Genomic DNA, 18,103 nt, shown 5'->3' on the forward strand with positions numbered 1-18,103 from the left:
GGGAAATTCAAAGCATGATCAAATTTAATTAGAATTGCAGGTTATTCATGTTATATCTGTAATGTCCTGTTTTTCCTTGTCTCTTTCATTTTTGAGAGGAGACGATCAATAGTTATAAGGTTACTACATTAGTATAATATTTTATATGGTTTAGAGACTAGTTTAAATAAAATCATTTCAGTGCTACTTGAAAGCCAAATGAGAGAATTTTCTAGAAACAGTCACAACTCTTCTGTCCCTTGTACAAAATAAAACATTTTGTTAAAGTATCTGATTAGTGAAGCTTATAGTAAATTTAAACAGCTTTATTTTTTCTTATTTATAAAAGCAGAATTATAAAATTCTGTGAATGTAAAAAGAAAAAAATTATAAAAAGATTTAAAAGAGAAAGGGAAAATTACCAGTAATTCTGCTACCTAATAACCATATTTAAATGTTTATCGTATTTTTTTCTAGTCAAATTATTTTATTTATAATACCAATCTCCAATAGCTTGAAATAAAAATTTCCCATTGAACTGTATGTCACTCTCTTTTAGAACATCCTGTTTTTCATTAAAATAATTTCTAAACCACTCTACGTGTTCGACCTTCTGCTTAACACTCAGATATGGGTTTTTGGAAAGGCCGGGTCACCAGCTCATGAAGTGGCGAGTTGATCCTTGTTTTGGAAAATCCTCCAGGTGTTTATCCAGAAATATATGTTCATGAGATTCTGAACCCTTATCATCAAAACCTGCTTCATTGTTAATTGGGACTCCCACAGGTTCTCCTCTTTTATCCATTGGCTCATCTCTTTGGAATCGTTCTGAAAGGACTGTTCATTGACTGCGGCTAACTGCTTAGCAAATTCCACAATCCAAAGTGAAGGTGCTGTCTCTGTGTGTCAGGTGCCTCTTTAGTAACTGCCTTAAGCCCCCAAATATTAAGCCTCTTGCCTTTGAATATATTTTTCCTAAAACTTGTTCTAAGATCAGTGGTCTTAAGATCAGGTATCATCATCAGCTCCTTCATCAAACTGCATCTGATTCACTAGTCTTGTACTAACTCTAGCTGTGGCAGGCAGATCTGGCAACTTTCGTAGCTGATATGATGTTACTGAAACTAATTTTAGGTCTTTCGCCCTCTTTCTGTGCCCTTGAGTCTTCCTTATGCTGCTGGAGCAGCTCTGACTTGGTCATCTGCTTGTCAAAAGGGATAGTCTGCAACAGCAGATGCAGCCACCACCAACTCAGGACTCGGGTTCACTTCTCTTTTGGGGGCATCTTCTGGAGCTTTTTGAAGTCTGCTGGTTGTAGCCTCCACACTTTTAAGTTGTCTTCTCTTGGGCGGCTTTGTTTTTGTACATTTACTGTGCTTTCAACTTTCATGCCCTTAATAATATTTATCAAGTCTTTTTTCTTATTCTTCTTTACACTGTCTTGGCTGTCTCTCTCCTTGGAATCTCATGGATTGGAGCCAAATGCTTATCTCTCTTGCTGTAGATCATGCTGTTAGTACCAAAGTATCTTTGGATATTATTTTTTTTGTTCTGACCGTTACATTCAGAGAAGGGAATAACACAAATCGCAGCTACCAATTCCTCTAGGCCTCCAGAGCACAAAGGGAGGTGGGAAAGGGGGCAAAGGGGTAGGGTCCCCCAGACTCTTGGAAACATTGTGGAGAAACAAGCTGAAGTGGGAATACAATGGGGGTAGTGCATCCTCTGCCAAACATGCCCCACCCCCATTACGCTTAGTGAATAAGTCAGACAGAGAGAGACCAATACTGTATGATTTCACTTATATGTGGAATCTAAAAAACAAAACAAACGAACAGACATAACAAAACAGAAACAGTTACAGATACAGAGAACAAACAGGTGGTTGCCAGAGGGGAGAGGGGAGGAAAGAAATAGGTAAGAGGTACAGACTTACAGTTGCAGAACAGATGAGTCATGAGTATGAAACGTACAGTGTGGGGAAATATAGTAAATAACTATGTAATATCATTGTATTGTGACAGATCATAACTAGATTTATCATGGTGATCATTTTGAGTACAGAAATATTGAATCACTATGTTGTGTAACAGGAACTAACATAGTGTTGCAGGTCAGTTGTACTTCAAGAACAAACAAGCAAACTTACAGAAAAAGAGATCAGATTTGTGATTACCAGAGGCAGGAGGTGGTGGGAAAGGGAATTGGATGATGACAGTCAAAAGGTATAAAGTTCCAAGTTATAAGATAAGTAAGTACTAAGGAAGTAATGTACAACATGATAAATATAATTAACACTGCTGTATATGAAAGTTAAGAGAGGGACTTCCCTGGTGGTGCAGTGATTAAGAATCTGCCTGTAATGCACGGGACACGGGCTCGAGCCCTAGTCCAGGAAGATCCCACATGCCACGGAGCAACTAAGTCCATGTGCCACAACTACTGAGCCTGTGCTCTAGAACCCATGAGCCAACTACTGAAGCCTGCATGCCACAACTACTGAAGCCCGCATGCCTAGAGCCTGTGCTCCACACAGGAGAAGCCACCACAATGAGAAGCCTGCGCACCGCAATGAAGAGTAGCCCCTACTCACCGCAACTAGAAAAAGCCTGCATGCAGCAACGAAGACCCAATGCCCCCCAAAAGAAAGAAATTAATTAATTAAAAAAAAAGAAAGTTAAGAGTAAATCCTGAGTTCTCATCACAAGGAAAAAATTTTTTCTTCTTTAATGTTGAATCTGTATGAGATGATGGATGTTCTCTACACTTATTGTGGTAATCATTTCATGATGTATTAAGTCAAATCATTATGCTACACTTTGAACTTGTACAGTGCTGTATGTCAATTGTATCTCAATAAAACTGGAAGGAAAAATGTTTATCATAAACTTAAGCTTAAGACTTTTTACAGAATAGATTTAGGATCACACTTTACATGCCATTTTTACTGACCGTTTTATTTAACATATCATAGGAAGCTTTCCATATCAGTGTATTTCGATCCATGCCAACATTTTTAATGGCTATGTAAAATAACAGAAAATATCATTGTGATATATTACATGCATGCTAATATTTTACTTAAAACCAAACCATTCAAGAATCAGAAATTGGGCTTCCCTGGTGGCGCAGTGGTTGAGAGTCCTCCTGCCGATGCAGGGGACACGGGTTCGTGCCCCGGTCCGGGAAGATCCCACATGCCGCGGAGCGGCTGGGCCCATGAGCCATGGCCGCTGAGCCTGCGCATCTGGAGCCTGTGCTCTGCAATGGGAGAGGCCACAACAGTGAGAGGCCTGCGTACCGCAAAAAAAAAAAAAAAAGAATCAGAAATCACTTTAAAAAATATGATATTTAAAAAAGATTCCACAAGATATTTTTTTTTTTTTTTTTTTTTTTTTTTTTTGCGTTACGCGGGCCTCTCACCGCTGCGGCCCCTCCCGTTGTGGAGCACAGGCTCCGGACGTGCAGGCTCAGCGGCCATGGCTCACGGGCCCAGCTGCTCCGCGGCATGTGGGATCCTCCCGGACTGGGGCACGAACCCGCGCCCCACCCATTGGCAGGCGGACTCTCAACCACTGTGCCACCAGGGAAGCCCTCCACAAGATAATTTTTAAAATTTCCCATCTCTATCCAAATCTGTGTAAAAATTCACAGGTAATCCGCTTTCAGTAAAATTGCAAACTTGGTTTGATTTTTTTGGATTCAGATGAGAGTTTAAAACCTCATTTGCTGCTTACATCTGAGAGTCAACTTTTTTGTTTATCTCAAACTTTAAAAAAAAAATTGCAGGTGCTCAGTAAATCACAATACAAATGATGTGGCTATTTTGCCCTTAGCTGAGAGGCAGTTTATTAAAGTGCTTAAGAGCCATCTAAGTTCAAATCCTGACTCTCCATGTGAATTTGGGCAAGTTAGTTCATCTCTCCATTTCTTAGTTTCCTGGTCTGTAAAGTGGACCCCATAGTACCTAGCTTATAGGGTTATTGTGAAATAGTGCCTGGCACATAGTAATCCATATATAAGAATTATTATTATTCTTTAAAATTTGGAATTAAAAAAAATCTAGCACAAAGTAACCCCCCTCCATTACTGCCATTTTTTAATTTGTTCATTTGAGTGAGAAGTGGCTGACTGTCAAAAAGTCATGGTTGGAAGCTGGAAAGTTACTGGTATGAACCATAAATGATTCCCATTTTTCTTGAGCTTTGGACAGTGAAGACCTGTCTTTGCCTTTTCATAATCAATGATTTAGAGCTCTTACTTTATACTTCTTGTGAGTGCACGCCCCTTCATACAGCCTTTTAGCTTGGCAACTAAACATATGACTTAGTATCTGCTGGTTCAATTTATGTATAAACTTTAACGCTTAAAATTAATTTGATATGCATTTCTGTAGAGCACATGTAATAATTTAAAACCTATATTGAAGTAATTTAAAACACTTTATTACATAAAGGAGAAAATTTGTAAAATGTTATATTGGCATAAATATTTAAATATTTATTATTTAAATATTTTATTATTCTAAACATAACATTTAAATTGAAAGGTGTTTAAGAATTTAAAGTGAAGAGAGCATAGTGTTATCAGTGTGATTTTGTTAAAATTAGGTAAGAATCATAAGAGCAAATAGTTGCTTTGGTGCTGTTTATGTGATTGTTCAAGTAGAAGTCATGGCTTTTGCCTTGTATGCAAGATTTGCTACGATTTCTGGATTCTGTGAGATGGAAGCTTCAAGTAGTCCTTACTTACCCCAAACACTTTCTTTTTGTGGGTTGCATCAGCAGTAGCCACCAATTAGACCCTATATAAGTGGTAACTGTTAGAATCAAATGAGAGCCTAGGAACCAGATGGAAGATGCAAAGCATTGATCACTATAGATACCAAAGTAAATTGAAATGTTCTGACATTAATTTGAATATCTAACAAGTTCATCATTGTTTGGAGTAGTGTTTATGAAGCAGTGGTCCCCAACTTTATCAGCTTATAATATATACTCTTTTCATAACCCCTTTAACAATTTAAAATAGTGTTAATGTCTTCTATTAAAGAATAAGCTCTAGATAAGCAACAAAAATGTATTCAACCTATTTATTGAGGTATTTAGTGGGTAGAACCTTATGGACTATAAGTATATGATTTGTTAGATTGTTAAAAATATATTGAAAATTAAAGATTTCCATCACTACCTTTGTGAATCCTCTTAAGGGTCTGGGGTCCCAGTTGAGAACCTTTGGCCCAAGATAACTAGAAAATGTAGGAAATGAGTTATATATGTATAACTCATATAATTTACTATATGTTTTTATATATAATCATATTTTATAGGAAAAATCTGTTAGTTGTGTGTTAGGGGAAAGATTAAGGAAACACCATGAGGCTAGAAGGTCCTACAACTCTCACAAATTATTTCTGTAGTCTACTATCATAGGGTGGTGGACCATTTTACCAATCTAGATACGAAAATGAGAAAATTATGGATGCATGAGCCTCTAATAATCTTTACAGTGCCATTGGGATTACTGCGCTGGTGTCACCTGTGGGCAGCGCAGCGCTGTACGCGTGAGGGGTGGGTAGTGTAGGTGGTCATGGCGACTCTCAGGGCTCTGCACTTCGTGTTCAAAGTGGGAAACCGCTTCCAGATGGTGTGTTTCTATTGTGATGTCCTGGGGATGAAGGCCTTGTGATGGGAAATGGAGTAAATCAGTGATAGAATTTGGACCTGAGGATGAGCGTTTTGTTGCAGAACTGACTTACAGTTATGGCATCGGAGACTATAGCTTGGTGGTGACTTCATGGGTATCACGCTTGCTTCTAGCCAGGCTGTCTGCAAAGCCAGGAAGCTGGAGTGGCCACTCAATGAAGTTGCAGTAGGTGTTTTTGAAACCAAAGCCCCCAGAGGATATAAGTTCTATTTGCAGAACCGCAGTCCACCTCAGTCAGATCCTGTATTAAAAGTAACTCTAGCAGTTTCTGATCTACAGAAGTCCTTGAACTACTGGTCTAATCTGCTGGGAATGAAAATTTATGAAAGAGATGAAAAGAAGCAGAGAGTTTTGCTGGGCTATGCTGAAAACCAGTGTAAGCTGGAGCTACAGGGCATCCAGGGGGCAGTTGATCATGCAGCAGCTTTTGGACAAATTGCCTTTTCTTGCCCCCAGAAAGAGTTGTCAGACTTAGAAGACTTGTTAAAAAGGGAGAATCAGAAGATTCTGACTCTCCTCGTGAGTCTGGACACTCCAGGGAAAGCAACAGTGCAAGTGATCATTCTGACTGACCCTGATGGACATGAAATTTGCTTTGTGGGGCATCAAGCATTTCGAGAACTCTCGAAGATGGATCCAGAGGGAAGCAAATTGTTGGCTGATGCAATGGCAGAAGTTAAAAGAGATGAATGGTTTGCTCCACAAAATAAACCAAAGGCTTCAGGTTAACTGAAGACATCACATGGAACAGGCGTTAGTGATTCCTGTCGAACACCTGTGAGGCCTGATGTGTGATAAATGCTCTCACAACTTGATGGTTTCCTATATAGGCAAAGAGGCTGGGGTGGTGAAGATTTGTGTATTTTAACCTTTGAGAGCTCTGATATATTTTAGAGAAAAAATCTTATCATTATCAATCCATTTAGAGGAGAACTCTTGCTGTCATCTGCGCTCTCACTGTAAGGGCACATTCTGTGTGTGACTGTGTTAGATTAGTAATAAATTCTTCTCCAGCCTGGGACAGCTATATGGAACATTATCTTTGGTTGGGGATGGAGGGAATTTTGATAAGCATGTAGATTTAATGAGAACAATTAAATCCAAATTAAAAAAAAAATGCCATTGAGCAGCACTCTTCCCACCAGCCCTGTGTTCATGACACTGTCGGGTTGGTTACCTTTTATTGTGGAATTGAGAGAAGCTCCCCAAAGCATGGAGACTGGTAGGGTCACCAAAATAGGTATAGTTTGTATTGCAGAGAATATTTGTTGGAAGACCTTTTAAAAATTGATTAGTCCAATCACATCTTTCATTTCAATCACATTCTTATAGAATATAAGCACCATGCAAACAACTTTGTCATTTTCGATCAGGGCTGTATACTCATCACTAGAAGCAATGCCTAACACATAGACCCTAGTGCTCTGTAAATATCTGTGGAATTAAACTTATTGAATACAGGCCCTATGTCCAGAACTAAAGTGGGAGGGGGGAAATCAAGGACGAATAGCATGGTTCCAGGTTGATAGAAGCTCATAGTGTCTGAGGGAAGGGAAATTTGAAAACAAGCAATTGGACACAAGCAATTTGTGTTAAAAATCTGTGATAGAAAGAAATACATTCTGGATGTTATGAAATGTACTTTAAAATATTTCATTTGAAACAGTGTGGTGTATATGTGTTTTGCTTTAAACTCTAAGGATGGCTAGTTAACATTGAAGTACTAATAGGGAATACATACTCTGGAGTAGTTACTTAGCATTTGAGAGACTATAATCAGAACTTTCTCTGCATAGGCTCCTATAAGCCCTTCAATTATTTCTATAATCACCCAGCATCTGAGGTTCTTTAACTTGCATAATGGATGTTATAAATGATTTCTAAATTTTTAATTTGTATAATATTTAAACAAATATAAAAAAAGAACAATAAAATGAACAGTAAAACCCCTGTATACCCATCACTCAGATTCTACAGTTATGAAGATAAATAATTTTTCATGGTGAAATGAGTATTATTCAAGACATATGGATTAGCTACAAATATTCTATAGGCATCTCCACCCTTGCATGAACAGGACTTAAGAATCTAGTGAGCTCAACAGTCTATTCCTTTGACAGCGCCTTGCCCTATGGCTAGGAATTCTGTTTGCCCCTGTGTTTAGCTGTTAGACAATTCAACTACCTGATTCTAATCAGAAGACTAGTTGAAGCCTCCTACTAGGATATTGCCTTGAGTAAACCTGTCACACAGATTGTTTATTGTAGTATCTAAAAGGATAGAAAGCTAGCTGGAACTTCATGATACTTATATAATAGGTTGTGCTGTAAAATATATGACATAAAATTTGCCATTTTAACCACTTCAGGTGTACAATTCAGCAGCCTTAAGTACATTCACAGTGTTGTGCAATCATCACTGCTTTCTTTTTCTGAAATATTTTGATCACTCCAAACAGAAACTGTATACCCATTAATATCTCCCCATTCTACCATTACCCCAGGCCCTAGTAACCTCTAACCTTCTTTCTACAAATTTGCCTATTCTAGATATGTAAGTGGAATCATATTGTATTTGTCCTTTTGTGACCTGGCTTATTTCACTCAGCATAATGTTTTCAAGGTTCATTCACATTGTAACATGTTTTAGTACTACATTCCTTTTCTTGGCTGGATATCCCATTGTATGCATATATCACATTTTGTTGATCCTTTCATCTCCTTCCTACTTTTTGGCTTTTGTGAATAATGCTGCAATAAACATTGGAATACAAGTATCTCTTTGACTCCTGGTTTTATTTTGGGTATATAATTAGGAGTGGAATTGCTGGGTCATGGGAATAATTGAATGTTTAATTTTTTGAGAAATCGTCATACTGTTTTCTACAGCAGCTGCACCATTTTACATTCCTACTAGCAATGTCTGAGGGCTCCAATTACTCCATGTTCTTGTTAGCACTTGTTATTTTCTGATTTTTAAAAAAATATTCTAGTGGGTATCTCATTAGGTTTTGATTTGCATTTCCCTAATGAATAATGATGTTGAGCCTTTTTTCATGTGCTTATTGACCATTTTATATCTCTTCTTTGGAGAAATTGTCTCTTCAAGTCTTTTGCTTAGTTTTGAATTGGGTTGTTTGTCTTTTGGTTGTTGAGTTGTAAGAGTTTTTTATGTATTCTGAATATTAAATCCTTATCAGATACATGATTTGCAAATATTTTCTCCCACTCTATAGGTTGTCTTTTCACTTTTTTGATAGTGTCCTTTGCACAAAAGTTTTTAATTTTGATGAAGTCCAATTAACCTGTTTGTTCTTTTTGGCATAAGTTGTTTATGCTTTTCTATTTGGCTTTTTTACTCAGCATAATTAGTTTGAGATTCATTCACTTATTACATGTATCAATAGTTTATTCTTTTTTATTGCAGAGTACTATTTCATTGTATGGATATGTCACAATTTGTTTATCTATTTGCCTGTTAATAGACATTTGGGTTGTTTCCAGTTCTTGGCTATTACAAATAAAGCTACTGTGAACATTCACATGCAAGTCTTTGTATAGAATAAACTTTTTTTTCTCTTAGGTAAATACTTAGGCATGAGATGGCTGGATCATATGGTAGGTGTGTGTCCTTTTTTAAGAAACTGCCAAACTTTCCCAAAGTTGTTTTACCATTTTAATTCCTACCAGTAGAGTATGAAAGTTCTGGTTTCTCGCAATCTTTGTCCACGTTTGCTGTGGTGAGTCTTTTTAATTTTAGCAATTCTAACTGGTGTGTAGTGGTATCTCATTGTGGTTTTTAATTTGTATTTCCCTGATGACCAGTGATGTTGAGCATCTTTTCATGTGTTTATTTGTATTTTCTTGCTGTTGAATTTTGAAAGATCTTCAGATACAAGTCTTAACAGGTATATGCTTTGCAAATATTCTTCTCCCAGTGTGTGTCAGTCTTTTCATTTTCTTAGAGCCTTTTGATGGGTAGAAGTTTTTAACTTTCAAAAAATACAGTTTATGGCTTCCCTGGTGGCGCAGTGGTTAAGAATCCGCCTGTCGGGCTTCCCTGGTGGCGCAGTGATTGAGAGTCCGCCTGCCAATGCAGGGGACACGGTTTTGTGCCCCGGTCTGGGAAGATCCCACATGCCGCGGAGCGGCTGGGCCCGTGAGCCATGGCCGCTGAGCCTGCGCGTCCGGAGCCTGTGCTCCGTAACGGGAGAGGCCACAACAGTGAGAGGCCCGCATACCAAAAAAAAAAAAAAAAAAAAAGGATCCGCCTGTCAATGTAGGGGACACGGGTTCGAGGCCTGGTCTGGGAAGATCCCACATGCCGCAGAGCAGTTAAGCCCATGGGCCACAACTACTGAGCCTGCATTCTAGAGCCCACGTGCCACAACTCCTGAAGCCTGTGCGCCTAGAGCCCATGCTCTGCAACGAGAGAAGCCACTGCAATAGAAGCCCGCACACCACAACGAAAGTAGCCCCCGCTTGCTGCAACTAGAGAAAGCTGCTCACAGCAACAAAGAACCAAAGCAGCCAAAAATAAATAAATAAATTTATTTATTTATTAAAAAAAATACAGTTTATACTTTTTTTTTCCTTTGTGGATTTTGCTTTTGGTGTTATATCCAAGAATTCTTTTCCCAGCCCAAAGTCACAAAGATTTTCTCCTATGTTTTCTTCCAGACATTTTAGAGTTTTAGGCTTTACATGTAGGTCTGTGATCCATTTTGAGTTAATTTTTATATATGGTGTGCGTATGGATTTCCCAGTTATTCTGGCACCATTTGTTGAAAAGACTATCCTTTCTCCATTGGATTGCCTTTTGCACCTTTGTGAAAAATTAGTTACCCATATATCTATGGGTTTATTTCTAAACTCTGTATTGTATCTGTACCATTGATCTGTTTGTTTATTTTCACACCAATACCATGCTGTTTTGATTATTGTAGCTTTATAATAAGTCTTGAAATCTGTTAGTATTAATCCTCCAATTTTGTTCTTTTTCAGTTATTTTGGCTTCTTGGTTCTCTGTATATCCATCTGAATTTTAGTATTGGCTTGCCAGTTTCTACAAAAAAACTTGCTGGCATTCTGATTGGGATTGCATTGAGTCTATAGATCAATTTGGAGAGAACTGACATCTCAATAATTGAGTCTTCATATCCGTCAACATGGTATTCTTCTATTTATTTAGGTCTTCTTTAGTTTCTCTTGGCAGTGTTTTGTGGTTTTCACTTTCCAGATATTTTGTCAGATTTATCTTAAGTATTTCCCATTTTTGGATATTACTGTAAGTGTTACAATTCTTGCGAGTATATAAAAGTACTGTTGGTTTTTATATTTTGATATTTTATCCTACAACTGTGCTAAACTCATTTAGTAGTTTTAGTAGCTTTTTTGTAGATTCTAGTGGATTTTCTACATGGAGGATCATGTTGTCTGTGAATAATGACTGTTATTATTGGAGGACTTTACTTGCAGATTTTAAAATGATAGTCATCAAGACACTATGGTGTCGGCATAAGGAAAAGACATATAATCAATGGAATAGAGTATAGTCCTGGAGTAGACCCACTCATATATAGTCAGTTGATGTTCACAAAGGCACAAAAGTAGTTCAGTGGTGGGCCTCCCTGGTGGCGCAGTGGTTGAGAGTCCGCCTGCCGATGCAGGGGATACGGGTTCGTGCCCCGGTCTGGGAGGATCCCATATGCCGCGGAGCGGCTGGGCCCGTGAGCCATGGCCGCTGGGCCTGCGCATCCGGAGCCTGTGCTCCGCAACGGGAGAGGCCACAACAGTGAGAGGCCCGCATACCGCAAAAAGAAAAAAAAAAAGTAGTTCAGTGGCAAAAGAACAGTCTTTTCAACAACAGTGTTGGAGCAAACTGAATATCCTATGAATAAGTAAAAGTCAATCTTTTTTTTAAAATTTTTTTAATTTTTTGCTTTATAACAAATTTAATCAGTTATACATATACATATGTTTCCATATCCCCTCCCTTTTGCGTCTCCCTCCCACCCTCCCTATCCCACCCCTCCAGGCGGTCACAAAGCACCGAGCTGATCTCCCTGTGCTATGCGGCTGCTTCCCACTAGCTATCTACCTTACGTTTGGTAGTGTATATATGTCCATGCCGCTCTTTCACTTTGTCACAGCTTACCCTTCCCCCTCCCCATATCCTCAAGTCAATTCTCTAGTAGGTCTCTGTCTTTATTCCTGTCTTACCCCTATGTTCTTCATGACATTTTTTTTCTTAAATTCCATATATATGTGTTAGCATACAGTATTTGTCTTTCTCTTTCTGACTTACTTCACTCTGTATGACAGACTCTAGGTCTATCCACCTCATTACAAATAGCTCAATTTCATTTCTTTTTATGGCTGAGTAATATTCCATTGTATATATGTGCCACATCTTCTTTATCCATTCATCCGATGATGGACACTTAGGTTGTTTCCATCTCCGGGCTATTGTAAATAGGGCTGCTATGAACATTTTGGTACATGTCTCTTTTTGAATTATGGTTTTCTCAGGGTATATGCCCAGTAGTGGGATTGCTGGGTCATATGGTAGTTCTATTTGTAGTTTTTTAAGGAACCTCCATACCGTTCTCCATAGCGGCTGTACCAATTCACATTCCCACCAGCAGTGCAAGAGTGTTCCCTTTTTTCCACACCCTCTCCAGCATTTATTGTTTCTAGATTTTTTGATGATGGCCATTCTGACTGGTGTGAGATGATATCTCATTGTAGTTTTGATTTGCATTTCTCTAATAATTAATGATGTTGAGCATTCTTTCATGTGTTTGTTGGCAATCTGTATGTCTTCTTTGGAGAAATGTCTATTTAGGTCTTCTGCCCATTTTTGGATTGGGTTGTTTGTTTTTTTGTTATTGAGCTGCATGAGCTGCTTATAGATTTTGGAGATTAATCCTTTGTCAGTTGCTTCATTTGCAAATATTTTCTCCCATTCTGAGGGTTGTCTTTTGGTCTTGTTTATGGTTTCCTTTGCTGTGCAAAAGCTTTTAAGTTTCATTAGGTCCCATGTGTTTATTTTTGTCTTTATTTCCATTTCTCTAGGAGGTGGGTCAAAAAGGATCTTGCTGTGATTTATGTCATAGAGTGTTCTGCCTATGTTTTCCTCTAAGAGTTTTATAGTGTCTGGCCTTACATTTAGGTCTTTAATCCATTTTGAGCTTATTTTTGTGTATGGTGTTAGGGAATGATCTAATCTCATACTTTTACATGTCCCTATCCAGTTTTCCCAGCACCACTTATTGAAGAGACTGTCCTTTCTCCACTGTACATTCCTGCCTCCTTTATCAAAGATAAGGTGACCATATGTCCGTGGGTTTAACTCTGGGCTTTCTATCCTGTTCCATTGATCTATCTTTCTGTTTTTGTGCCAGTACCATACTGTCTTGATTACTGTAGCTTTGTAGTATAGTCTGAAGTCAGGGAGCCTGATTCCTCCAGCTCCATTTTTCGTTCTCAAGATTGCTTTGGCTATTCGGGGTCTTTTGTGTTTCCATACAAATTGTGAAATTTTTTGTTCTAGTTCTGTGAAAAATGCCAGTGGTAGTTTGATAGGGATTGCATTGAATCTGTAGATTGCTTTGGGTAGTAGAGTCATTTTCACAATGTTGATTCTTCCAATCCAAGAACATGGTACATCTCTCCATCTATTTGTATCACCTTTAATTTCTTTCAGCAGTGTCTTATAATTTTCTGCATACAGGTCTTTTGTCTCCTTAGGTAGGTTTATTCCTAGATATTTTATTCTTTTTGTTGCAATGGTAAATGGGAGTGTTTCCTTGATTTCACTTTCAGATTTTTCATCATTAGTATATAGGAATGCCAGAGATTTCTGTGCATTAATTTTGTATCCTGCAACTTTACCAAATTCATTGATTAACTCTAGTAGTTTTCTGGTAGCATCTTTAGGATTCTCTATGTATAGTATCATGTCATCTGCAAACAGTGACAGCTTTACTTCTTCTTTTCCGATTTGGATTCCTTTTATTTCCTTTTCTTCTCTGATTGCTGTGGCTAAAACTTCCAAAACTAGGTTGAATAAGAGTGGTGAGAGTGGGCAACCTTGTCTTGTTCCTGATCTTAGTGGAAATGGTTTCAGTTTTTCACCATTGAGGACGATGCTGGCTGTGGGTTTGTCATATATGGCCTTTATTATGTTGAGGAAAGTTCCCTCTATGCCTACTTTCTGCAGGGTTTTTATCATAAATGGGTGTTGAATTTTGTCGAAAGCTTTCTCTGCATCTATTGAGATGATCATATGGTTTTTCTCCTTCAATTTGTTAATATGGTGTATCACGTTGATTGATTTGCGTATATTGAAGAATCCTTGCATTCCTGGAATAAACCCCACTTGATCATGGTGTATGATCCTTTTAATGTGCTGTTGGATTCTGTTTGCTAGTATTTTTTTTTTTTTTTTTTGCGGTAAGCGGGCCTCTCACTGTTGTGGCCTCTCCCATTGCGGAGCACAGGCTCTGGACGCGCAGGCTCAGCGGCCATGGCTCACGGGCCCAGCCGCTCTGCGGCATGTGGGATCTTCCCAGACCGGGGCACGAACCTGTGTCCCCTGCATCGGCAGGTGGACTCTCAACCACTGCGCCACCAGGGAAGCCCGCTAGTATTTTGTTGAGGATTTTTGCATCTATGTTCATCAGTGATATTGGCCTGTAGTTTTCTTTCTTTGTGACATCCTTGTCTGGTTTTGGTATCAAGGTGATGGTGGCCTCGTAGAATGAGTTTGGGAGTGTTCCTCCCACTGCTATATTTTGGAAGAGTTTCAGAAGGATAGGTGTTAGCTCTTCTCTAAATGCTTGATAGAATTCGCCTGTGAAGCCATCTGGTCCTGGGCTTTTGTTTGTTGGAAGATTTTTTATCACAGTTTCAATTTCAGTGCTTGTGATTGGTCTGTTCATATTTTCTATTTCTTCCTGATTCAGTCTTGGCAGGTTGTGCATTTCTAAGAATTTGTCCATTTCTTCCAGGTTGTCCATTTTATTGGCATAGAGTTGCTTGTAGTAATCTCTCATGATCTTTTGTATTTCTGCAGTGTCAGTTGTTACTTCTCCTTTTTCATTTCTAATTCTATTGATTTGAGTCTTCTCCCTTTTTTTCTTGATGAGTCTGGCTAATGGTTTATCAATTTTGTTTATCTTCTCAAAGAACCAGCTTTTAGTTTTATTGATCTTTGCTATCGTTTCCTTCATTTCTTTTTCATTTATTTCTGATCTGATTTTTATGATTTCTTTCCTTCTGCTAACTTTGGGATGTTTTTGTTCTTCTTTCTGTAATTGCTTTAGGTGCAAGTTTAGGTTGTTTATTCGAGATGTTTCCTGTTTCTTAAGGTGGGATTGTATTGCTATAAACTTCCCTCTTAGAACTGCTTTTGCTGCATCCCATAGGTTTTGGGTCGTCGTGTCTCCATTGTCATTTGTTTCTAGGTATTTTTTAATTTCCTCTTTGATTTCTTCAGTGATCACTTCGTTATTAAGTAGTGTATTGTTTAGCCTCCATGTGTTTGTATTTTTTACAGCTCTTTTCCTGTAATTGATATCTAGTCTCATAGCATTGTGGTCGGAAAAGATACTTGATACAATTTCAATTTTCTTAAATTTACCAAGGCTTGATTTGTGACCCAAGATATGATGTATCCTGGAGAATGTTCCATGAGCACTTGAGAAAAATGTGTATTCTGTTGTTTTTGGATGGAATGTCCTATAAATATCAATTAAGTCCATCTTGTTTAATGTATCATTTAAAGCTTGTGTTTCCTTATTTATTTTCATTTTGGATGATCTGTCCATTGGTGAAAGTGGGGTGTTAAAGTCCCCTACTATGAGTGTGTTACTGTCGATTTCCCCTTTTATGGCTGTTAGTATTTGTCTTATGTATTGAGGTGCTCCTATGTTTGGTGCATAAATATTTACAATTGTTATATCTTCTTCTTGGATCGATCCCTTGATCATTATGTAGTGTCCTTCTTTGTCTCTTCTAGTAGTCTTTATTTTAAAGTCTATTTTGTCTGATATGAGAATTGCTACTCCAGCTTTCTTTTGGTTTCCATTTGCATGGAATATCTTTTTCCATCCCCTTACTTTCAGTCTGTATGTGTCTCTAGGTCTGAAGTGGGTCTCTTGTAGACAGCATATATATGGGTCTTGTTTTTGTATCCATTCAGCCAATCTGTATCTTTTGGTGGGAGCATTTAGTCCATTTACATTTAAGGTAATTATCGATATGTATGTTCCTGTTCCCATTTTCTTAATTGTTTTGGGTTCGTTATTGTAGGTCTTTTCCTTCTGTTGTGTTTCTTGCCTAGAGAAGTTCCTTTAGCATTTGTTGTAAAGCTGGTTTGGTGGTGGTGAACTCTCTCAGCTTTTGCTTGTCTGTAAACATTTTAATTTCTCCATCAAATCTGAATGAGATCCTTGCTGGGTAGAGTAATCTTGGTTGCAGGTTTTTCTCCTTCATCACTTTAATTATGTCGTGCCACTCCCTTCTGGCTTGTAGAGTTTCTGCTGAGAGATCAGCTGTTATCCTGATGGGGATTCCCTTGTGTGTTATTTGTTGTTTTTGCCTTGCTGCTTTTAATATGATTTCTTTGTGTTTAATTTTTGACAGTTTGATATATATGTGTCTTGGCGTATTTCTCCTTGGATTTATTCTGTATGGGACTCTCTGTGCCTCCTGGACTTGATTAACTATTTCCTTTCCCATATTAGGGAAGTTTTCAACTATAATCTCTTCAAATATTTTCTCAGTCCCTTTCTTTTTCTCTTCTTCTTCTGGAACCCCTATAATTCGAATGTTGGTGCATTTAATGTTGTCCCAGAGGTCTCTGAGACTGTCCTCTGTTCTTTTCATTCTTTTTTCTTTATTTTGCTCTGCAGCAGTTATTTCCACTATTTTATCTTCCACCTCACTTATCCGTTCTTCTGCCTCAGTTATTCTGCTATTGATCCCATCTAGAGTATTTTTTATTTCATGTATTGTGTTTTTAATCGATGCTTGATTCATCTTTAGTTCTTCTAGGTCCTTGTTAACTGTTTCTTGCATTTTGTCTATTCTATTTCCAAGATTTTGGATCTTGGAAATAGAATCTTGGATCAGCTTTACCATCATTATTCTGAATTCTTTTTCAGGTAGACTGCCTATTACCTCTTCATTTGTTAGATCTGGTGGGTTTTTATCTTGCTCCTTCTCCTGCTGTGTGTTTTTCTGTCTTCTCATTTTGCTTATGTTACTGTGTTTGGGGTCTCCTTTTTTCAGGCTGCACGTTCGTAGTTCCCGTTGTTTTTGGTGTCTGTCCCCAGTGGCTAAGGTTGGTTTAGTGGGTTGTGTAAGCTTCCTGGTGGAGGGGACTAGTGCCTGTGTTCTGGTGGATGAGGCTGGATCTTGTCTTTCTGGTGGGCAGGTACACGTTTGGTGGTGTGTTTTGGGGTGTCTGCAGACTTTATGATTTTAGGCCACCTCTCTGCTAATGGGTGGCGTTGTGTTCCTGTCTTGCTAGTTGTTTGGCTTAGGGTGTCCAGCACTGTAGCTTGCTGGTCGTTGAGTGAAGCTGGGTGCTGGTGTTGAGATGGAGATCTCTGGAAGATTTTTGCCGTTTGATATTATGTGGAGCTGGGAGGTCTCTTGTGGACCAGTGTCCTGAAGTTGGCTCTCCCACCTCAGAGGCACAGCACTGACTCCGGGCTCCTCAATTTGGGATGATGTGTTGTCTATTCATGTATTCCACAGATGCAGGGTACATCAAGTTGATTGTGGAGCTTTAATCCGCTGCTTCTGAGGCTGCTGGGAGAGGTTTCCCTTTCTCTTCTTTGTTCTCACAGCTCCTGGGTCTCAGCTTTGGATTTGGCCCCGCCTCTGCGTGTAGGTCGCCAGAGGGCGTCTGTTCTTCGCTCAGACAGGACAGGGTTAAAGGAGCAGCCTCTTCGGGGACTCTGGCTCACTCAGGCCGGGCGGGAGGGAGGGGCACGGAGTGCGGGGCGAGCCTGCAGCGGCAGAGGTCGGCGTGACGTTGCACCAGCCCGAGGCGCGCCGTGCGTTCTCCCAGGGAAGCCGCCCCTGGATCCTGGGACCCCGGCAGTGGCGGGCTGCACAGGCTCCCGGAAGGGCGGTGTGGGCAGTGACCTGCGCTCGCACACAGGCTTCTTGGCGGCGGCAGCAGCAGCCCCAGCGTCCCCCGCCCGTCACTGGGCTCCGCGCTTTCAGTCGCGACTCGCGCCCGTCTGTGGAGCCCCTTTAAGCAGCACTCTTAATCCCGTCTCCTCACGCACCAGGAAACCAAGAGGGAAGAAAAAGTCTCTTGCCTCTTCAGCAGCTCCAGAGTTTTCCCGGACTCCCTCCCGGCTAGCTGTGGCACATTAGCCCCCTTCAGGCTGAGTTCT

The 18,103-nt window shown here is 39.3% G+C and overlaps 1 protein-coding gene and 2 pseudogenes across 3 annotated transcripts in view; 2 read left to right on the plus strand and 1 right to left on the minus strand.

Annotated features, from left to right (window-relative positions):
* Positions 1–18,103, plus strand: part of RNF169 (ring finger protein 169) — a 91,670-nt gene that overhangs the window by 35,134 nt on the left and 38,433 nt on the right. The window lies entirely within an intron of this gene.
* LOC308620117 (small ribosomal subunit protein mS31-like) lies at positions 467–1,656 on the minus strand (annotated as a pseudogene). The gene has a single exon. The product of its transcript is annotated as a small ribosomal subunit protein mS31-like (transcript).
* Positions 5,462–6,473, plus strand: LOC308620551 (glyoxalase domain-containing protein 4-like; annotated as a pseudogene). Its single transcript has one exon. The product of its transcript is annotated as a glyoxalase domain-containing protein 4-like (transcript).

This window comes from Mesoplodon bidens (assembly GCF_964165515.1).
Source record: "Mesoplodon bidens genome assembly, chromosome: 7".
In the NCBI taxonomy this organism is placed as follows: domain Eukaryota; kingdom Metazoa; phylum Chordata; class Mammalia; order Artiodactyla; family Ziphiidae; genus Mesoplodon; species Mesoplodon bidens.